Source organism: Cebus imitator, unplaced genomic scaffold, assembly GCF_001604975.1.
Source record: "Cebus imitator isolate Cc_AM_T3 unplaced genomic scaffold, Cebus_imitator-1.0 Scaffold61, whole genome shotgun sequence".
In the NCBI taxonomy this organism is placed as follows: domain Eukaryota; kingdom Metazoa; phylum Chordata; class Mammalia; order Primates; family Cebidae; genus Cebus; species Cebus imitator.
Genome location: NW_016107376.1, coordinates 10,562,119 through 10,570,358, shown reverse-complemented (window position 1 = coordinate 10,570,358; position 8,240 = coordinate 10,562,119). Strand labels below are relative to the sequence as shown.

The window sequence follows — 8,240 nt, the reverse complement described above, 5'->3', positions numbered from 1 at the left end:
GCATTTGCCTTATATGAATATGATCTGATCAGTTGCCCACCTGTGACTGGCTAAAGCTTGGCCGCTGTGATTGGCTGAGACACAGATGTTTGTTACAAGAATATACTCTGAAGTTATGTTACAGTACCGTTTTTTTTTTTTAACCATATACCAAGTTAGTTTGTAGTTTTCTATGTAGAAATTCAAAATACAGAGGCAGTTTTATGCCAAATGTTATGTAATTTAGCAATTTGTACCTTGGTTTTGTCTCACTAATATGCACTTTGTTTGTTTTCTGGTCTCATTCTGTCACTCAAGTGCAGTGGTGCAGTCTCAACTCACTGCAACCTCCACCTCATGGGCTGAAGCAATTCTTATGCCTCAGCCTCTCAAACAGCTGGGAGCACAGACCTGTGCCACTAAGCCTGGCTAACTTTTATATTTTTAGTAGAGAGAGGATTTGACTATATTGTCCAGGCTGATCTTAAACTCCTGATGTCAAGTGATCCACTGGCTTCCAAAGTGCTGGGATTACAGGTGTGAGCCACCACACCAGGCATAAAATGCACTTTAGAAATTTTCAAGTCATATACCAGAAGGGTCATGGAGTAAAGATTTAAAGGTGATGTTTTTCACCTTATTCCTAAGTGGAAACTTCCTTAGGTTAGAAGAAACTGAAAAAAGTCATGAGGACCAACTCCAGCTACCACAGATCCACATATACCTTTTTTTAGGTAACTATCCTAGGACAACCACCTGCAGTGGTACTTTCCATTAGGTAAGTCAACATATTCTGAGCAATATGTTTCAATGTCTGTCATTGTAAAGGGAGTCAAGAAGTCATTCTTCTTAAATTATAGCTTATTGTGTACCTTTTCAGATAATGTTCAGAACATTATACTTTAATTATTTATGAAAATAGCATGTTTTTAATGTACGGCCTAATCCTGTACCTTCCTGGAGTCAGAAAACAGAAAGAAATCATATTGCTGGATTTCTTGAGTGGTTTTAATAACAGTCAGTTTGGAAGAAACAAAATTGTGACTCAGAGCAAAAGAATAATTTATACAGAACATTTTTGTCCATTAGTATTCCAGTTGTTGATCTTACTATTCTTAGATATCATGACCTTTTTATTTCTTATACACCACATGCATTGTGTTTAATATAATGTATTATAACTTAATTCAAATTCATTAAACTACACAATTAGCTGCATATTTTAATGCTTTTTCTGTGCTTTCCCTCCCCCACTAAAATGATTATCAGAAATTTATACATTAAAAGCCAATGATATGTCCTTGAGAAAAGTTCAGTAACGGGGCTTTAGTAAATATTACAAAAACAATAATTTCTTCATTATTATGAGGAACCAGTTTCAAAAGACCTGAAGAATATGAATTAAATGTTCTCTGGGAGAAATGGAAAAGGTTAAAAATTCATCATTTTAACTGATAGGCTTTATACGGGAAAATAAGTAGTGCAAAGAATACCAAATGCAGTTTTAATATTGTTGTTTTTCCAAATACATTTTCTACGGGGAAAAAATAGTTTCATTATTTCAATTGTAAACATGCTAATGATAATTATTGATTTTATGTTTAATTGTCTTTAATAAGATATATCTCTGAGTTTTAAAACACAGAGTAAAAAAATTATCATCTTTCTTCTTTTAAATGCAGTGCAACCTGTAAATTGTAGATTTAACTATTTCATATTTCATGTGCTTAAATTAGATCTGAGCCTGTCTTTCATAGGTACACGGAAATAGAATTAATTTTGATTGTAAACTTAAAACATCAACGTATTCACAAAACTATGAAATCAGATTTTTTACAAAAACTATTATTTCTGTCTTTTAGCTTTTCTTCATTTCCTGAGGAGCAAAATAAAATAAAGTGCAATGTCATCAGCTCTTCTAGCAAAAAAAGGAAAAATTAGTAATAGTAGAGTTTGACACCAAGACGAATAGTTTTTTCTTAAGTTTAACCTTGTTTTGATTAATGCTATGCCAAAGACTGTTGCTATCAATGAGTGATCTGGAATCAGTTCCTTTACTTACAAGAGAAATGAGAAGGGTTCTCTCCCAAAGACTAGATATTATAGATTGCCTACAGACAACAGGAATCAGAGGATTGGTATATTTCACAGGAATTTTGTTGAGTGTGCTATGTTTGTCTCCTAGTTTCTTAATCTACATGGCAAGAACCCTTGGAAAGAACCACAAACAGTGTTCTTAGCACAGAGGAAGAGCACAAATTCCTGAAAATAGTTATTAAAGGAGGCAAGAAAATGTTACCTTAAGGGATATTAATGAAAAGCTTTGGTTTTGTTTAAACAAAAGGGAATTTGCCATGACTAATTCCAAAAGGAGCTGGTGGGACCTATAGGAGTAGGCTAGACAACAGAATAGAGATGAGAACCCAAAAACAGAATTCCCTTCCCATTAGGGTTTATATTTAACCAAATGGAGTTGTAGAATTCTTTTGTAAAGGGTAAAAGAAGGGCTGAAAGCTTGATTTTTCCTGAGACATTTATGTTTACATAAGTGAGAGAAAGCAAGAAAGATAGACAGTGACAATCATACATCCTTGATACAGGCACCAGACAGAAAGCCAAAGGGGAACCCAGTGGATGAGGCTGTCCAGGAATTACTGAGATGAAGGCTGAACTGGACAGGCTGTGATTAAATACACAGATACTCAGGAAAGTATTCCTGGTCTGTTCTTATAAGACTTCAATGTACAAACACATTTCTAATGTCAGTAGCTCTTTCAACCCTGTATCTCTGATCTTGTAATTTTTTACCCAATTTTCCATATCTCAAAATTTAAGAGGAATGTAATCTACTTATTAAAATACCAAATGGTGCATTTGAAGCTAATCTTTTTTCCAATCTTGTTTTTTAATCTTATAATTGTGTTTCAACTATGACTTTAATTTTAAATTAAGTAGATCATGCTAACTATGTAATCCTGGAAAGTTTTTTAAGCTCTTTAAATTTTTTCATCTGTGAAATGTGGACAATCAGACTTCAAAGTGTTGTTGAGGGGACTAAATGGCATGATATGTGTAAATTGGTAAGTAGTCAGCTACAAGTAGAGAACATTTTTAATGATTTATTATAAATTTTCCTTTAGTCTTTTAATTCTGTACTTTTACATTTCTGTAGCTTGCTAGATATAATGTCTGTTTTCATGATAATTTGGACATATCACAATGGCACAGTCCATTTACCTAGTTATTATCTTGGAAAATTTGGCACGTAGCTTTCCTTTGTTGTGGTTCCAGCTTGTTTAATCCCTGGGCTAGAGATGAGAAGAGTGAGGTCAGTAAAATCTCCTCAACACCCTAGAGCTATTTACCATAATGAGCAATTAATTTCCTCTCTTGGATGTTTTCATATGAAGTTCTATATTGGACATGAAAACAGCATAAAATATAAACTTGGAATATTTGCTAATAAAAGTCTAAATGCACACCCTGTACACCCAGAAGCAAAATAGATTATTCCCTCTTAAAAATTTGTATTTACAGTTTTTATTTTGACAGAGATTGAAGTCTCAGTTGATATCATTTAAATATTTTTCACTGTTGTGAGAGATTTTTTTTTCCTTAGGATAGTTCAGTACAATCATATTGAACACGGTTTAGCTAACTAGCTTTTACACACGGAGTAATAAAGGCAGAAGTAGTCACAACATGTTCCATTCTTGGTGTTGCATATCTTTTGTTCATATAAGCAGGTATTTTTCAAGGTCAGTTTTATTAACACCATGTCTATTTTACTCAGGTGGTTAGTGCATGTTGCTAATGAAGCCAAGGGCATGGGTGACATCAGTTTTCCGGCCAATTAGCTTTACTCTGTCCACAGACCATAACCCTAAACTAAGGTAAATTGTGCTAAAATTGAATGCCCTTTATTACGAGGCAGCCAGAAATGGAATATATGTGATGCTTTTTCCCAACTGGAAATACAACTCAGTGTCCATGACGGTTCAGGTCAAATCACCATACACTTACATAAACACAGCACATTATTATTATTTTTAATTACCTTTATCTCTCTAGGTTCTTGCTTTATTTCTCAGATTACTTTCAGACAAATTATTTCATTAATATTTAAATCACCTATAATTTGAGTCTTTTTAATAAAGATACCCCTGCATATATACTCCAAATCAGAGAGATGAATAGTAGTTTTTACTATGGGTGTTCTATTGTTACCTAGATTTAGAACTCTTGCAAAGAGTTTCAACTTTCTTTTCATTCTCCATGAGCCCACAAATAAAAATATTATTTGAACTTTCAGGTCAGTTTCTGTTTTACCATTCAGTTTGACTGCTGACTTCTATTCACAGCAGTGGTATATGAGTCAGGTTTATGATTCCCATAGGAGTGTTGAGACCTTAGAACCGCACATACACCTCTTACCATTAGTTAGCACCTAAAAGTGTGACTGAAATTTCAAAACAGCTTATGAGTCATTACAATTAACAACTTTCAAACTGTCCATCCAAAGCGACTGGCTTGACATGCCATCTGTTATTTTTCCTTTAAAACCCTCTAGTCTGTTTATTTAAGGCATCCATTTAACATTTAAAATGATGTTTCTTTTTAAGGTGTATGATGGGCTAATGAAGACAAGCTTTTGTTTTAATTATCAACAATTTCTGTGATGCAATATAATTTTTGCAATGCTCAGGGCCCTTTACAAATCAAAAGGAATTCAGCTAAAACAGTAATTAATGTCAAATGACTAGTCACAAAAGGCCCTATTTAATTAAAAATTTCTAATCTTTGATTAAACCTCATCACACATTCTCCTGATTGCAAACTGTTGTCTGAAAAAGGAATGTAATTGGGTACATAGTTTATTGTGTCTCTAAAATGACACCTGCAAATTATATAACGTGACTATAGTCTGCTTAAGTTGAAAATTATTCTTAAGTCATGTTTTTATATGAGTTGTTTTTCTCTTTTCGCAACTATAATTGGAAGCCTTGTTTTTCATTAAATAGTTTACAAACTAAAAAATAGAAAAAAAATTACTTCGGAATTCAAAATCTGTTAATAAGTATATTTTGGACCAACTCTATTTCTTAAAGTTGAAATCCAAGAGTATCTTTATTCTTGTAAAATCAATAGAAATGCTGTGAAAAAAAATTCAAATATTGTTTCTACTCATGATGACATATTTGTGCTTATAATTACAAATTTTTCAAATCCACATTTAAAAAATTTGCATGTTATAATGCATGTTGTTTTTACTGCATAGTGAAATCATTGATGAATAATTCAGTTTTCTTCTATTTGTTGCCTTCCATTTCACTTTTTAATTTTGTTAGATTTATTTATAAGACTCCTGTGTTGGTACATAAATGATATTTTATTATATTTAGGTCATTAAAAATAGATATAATCCTAACTGGACTTAAAACAGAAGTTTGTTTTTTACTGAATGGAAGTATATTACTGAATGGAACTAACTGTCGAGTGTTTTTTTTTCCATTATGATAACAAGGAGCTAAACAATATTCAGTTCAACAATATAATGCCCATTCAAGTTTTAATTGCTCTTTTACACAGTAATGTTATCTTTCAAACCATGTTACCTCTATTTATATCCATATACAATCAACTTTATGCAAATTTTGTGTACTATTCCAACATTATCTATGCCATTTGAACCATTCCTATTGTGTTCAAATAAAATAATAAAAGAAGAATTTAAGACAAGCTAGAGAGAAAAAGATCAAAGGCATCCATTCATACCTACTACTGCCCTACGTGTGGCATTAAATATATACCACTTCATTTACCCTATCAACCATATCATTCATCATCTATGCTTTATAGAAAACTTGGCACATGTATAACATGGAATCTCTATAACAGTATGAGGAAATGTAAATATTATATTCGTTATAGTGATTGAACCACAAAAAGTGTATCTAAAACTTTTTAACAGCACGCACTTTTGCTTATGACAGCTTGGTATCTCATAAATTACTTTTAATTCTAGGATCCAGCTAATGACTAAAGAAATAAAAATGCTTTCTTGAGCCTTCCTTTTAAAATAGAATTAAGTACTTGATTAATTAACATAACACATTTAAAGTGTAGCATCAAGTCATTTGTATGTATGACTTATATGAATAAAGCAGTTTGCTAAAATTTGTGGAACTGCCACTTCAGTAAAAAATGGAATTAACTTCATGAGGATAATTGAAACAATAAAGCAAGTTAAAAGACATGTCATAAAATGATTCAAAAATTAATCCTGTCAAGTATTTAACATATGATGACAAAATGGATAACCATCTACCTAAAATGAAAATACAAATATAAATTCTTATTTAATTTTGATGATTCTCTTCCTTGAAAATTTAAGACTAGTATAATCTTTTTATATGTAATAATGTAATAAATTATCTAATTCTAGAGACAATTTCTGTGATAAGGTGTGGAAGAGAACAATTCTACCAGCAGGAAAATTTTATTGAAGAGTATTGTGATAGGGTAGAGAGATTGAACTCAACTCTCCTAAAACAAAAGGCAGGAAAAGTTTCAATATTGAGATGAGACAGTGTAAAAGTATGTGATATTCACACACTCCTATTTATTTTTGTATCTATGTTGATAACCATGAGTAAATACTAGTACTTCTAATTCCACTGCAAAACTGTGGAGTCAAACTGCTTCCACCCACTTCCACGTTTATACCCTGCTTCCTGGAGTGTGAAATATGCTTGCATCATCTTAATCCTCCTGTATGTAGCCAATCTCCCAATGCTGTGAAGCTACCACACCCTCACACTGGGCCCTACTGACTTGAACATGCCTCATATCCGGCTGTTTACCTCATTTTAGTTTGTCTAATAAATTTTTGACAATGGAGGGAAGTAAAGAAAGAGAGTAGAAGCAACAGAGTGGATATAACACCTGTAAACACTCTACCAAATTTAGCTTTTGTAAATATTTTGTCACATTTGCTTTCTCATTCTCTTTCTCTTCTCTATATGGCATGTATATATAAACATACACATCCATTAATTGTATTTGCATATATATATATATATCATCTGTGTATACACATGCATTACTTTCTGAATCATTTGAAAGTAAGGTTTACAAATCATAGCCATTCACACTCAAATATTTTAATGTGTATTTCCTCAAAAAAAGGATATTGCCTTAAATAACCGCCTTGTAGACTAACTGCCTTCAGAGGATATAGTCATCCCTTGGTACAGGTGGTTTAGAATTTGTTCCAAGAACCTCCAAGAACCTACGCTGATTCCAAATTCAGGGGATGCTCAAGTCCCTTATTTTAAATAACATAAAAAATAAAAATAAATAAATTAGTTGGGCATGGTGGCATGTGTCTGTAGTCCCAACTACTCAGGACACTGAGACAGGAAGAATGCTTAAGTGCAAGCCCCCCAGGAGTTCCAGGCTGCAGTGTGCTATGATCACATCACTGCACTCCAACCTCTGCATCAGAGTGAGACCCTGTCTTCATAAATAAAAGGACATAGTATGGTCCACTGTATTTGCCAATTCTACATTCACATATTCAACAAACCATGGATCAAAACTACAATATTTTCGGCCAGGCACAGTGGCTCATGTCTGTAATCCCAGCACTTTGGGAGGCCGAGGTGGGCGGATCACGAGGTCAGGAGATCGAGACCATCCTGACCAACATCGTGAAAATCTGTCCCTACTTAAATTAGCTGGGCGTGGTGGCGTGTGCCTGTAGTCCCAGCTACTAGGGAGGCTGAGGCAGGAGAACTGCTTGAACCCTGGAGGCAGAGGTTGCAATGTTTATACTACTATAAATATAAAATATAAAAGACATTATGTCAATTTCAACACTAAAAAAAGGACATCAGAATCAGTCTATATACCTATTAAGAAGGAATTGGTTACATATTAATATCTATATGATGAAATTCTACATTTTCAATCAAAAGCATAATGTTCTGCTATGGAAGAGATTCTTGGTATATCATTACTGGAGGAAAAATAAATCATATAAAAATGTGATTATTATGTCTTATTTATGTTTGCTAAGGTATTGCTGCTTTTATAAAAACTACGACAATTACATTTCAAACATTTGTCAACATTATTTTGTATCAAAACATGCTCAAAATATTATTCAAGTTATATTTAAGAATAATCTAAATAGGGCCGGGCGCGGTGGCTCAAGCCTGTAATCCCAGCACTTTGGGAGGCCGAGGCGGGTGGATCAC

General features: G+C 33.2%; 1 long non-coding RNA gene across 1 annotated transcript in view; it reads right to left on the bottom strand.

Moving 5' to 3' along the window:
* Positions 1 to 467: 467 nt before the first annotated feature.
* LOC108305306 overlaps positions 468 to 8,240 on the bottom strand; it is a 9,283-nt gene continuing 1,510 nt past the window's right edge. The window contains exons 2-3 of the long non-coding RNA XR_001825651.2: positions 3,217 to 3,287; positions 468 to 793 (exon numbers count right to left, since the gene is read on the bottom strand). This is a non-coding gene — a long non-coding RNA (uncharacterized LOC108305306). The remainder of the gene's footprint in view (positions 794 to 3,216; positions 3,288 to 8,240) is intronic.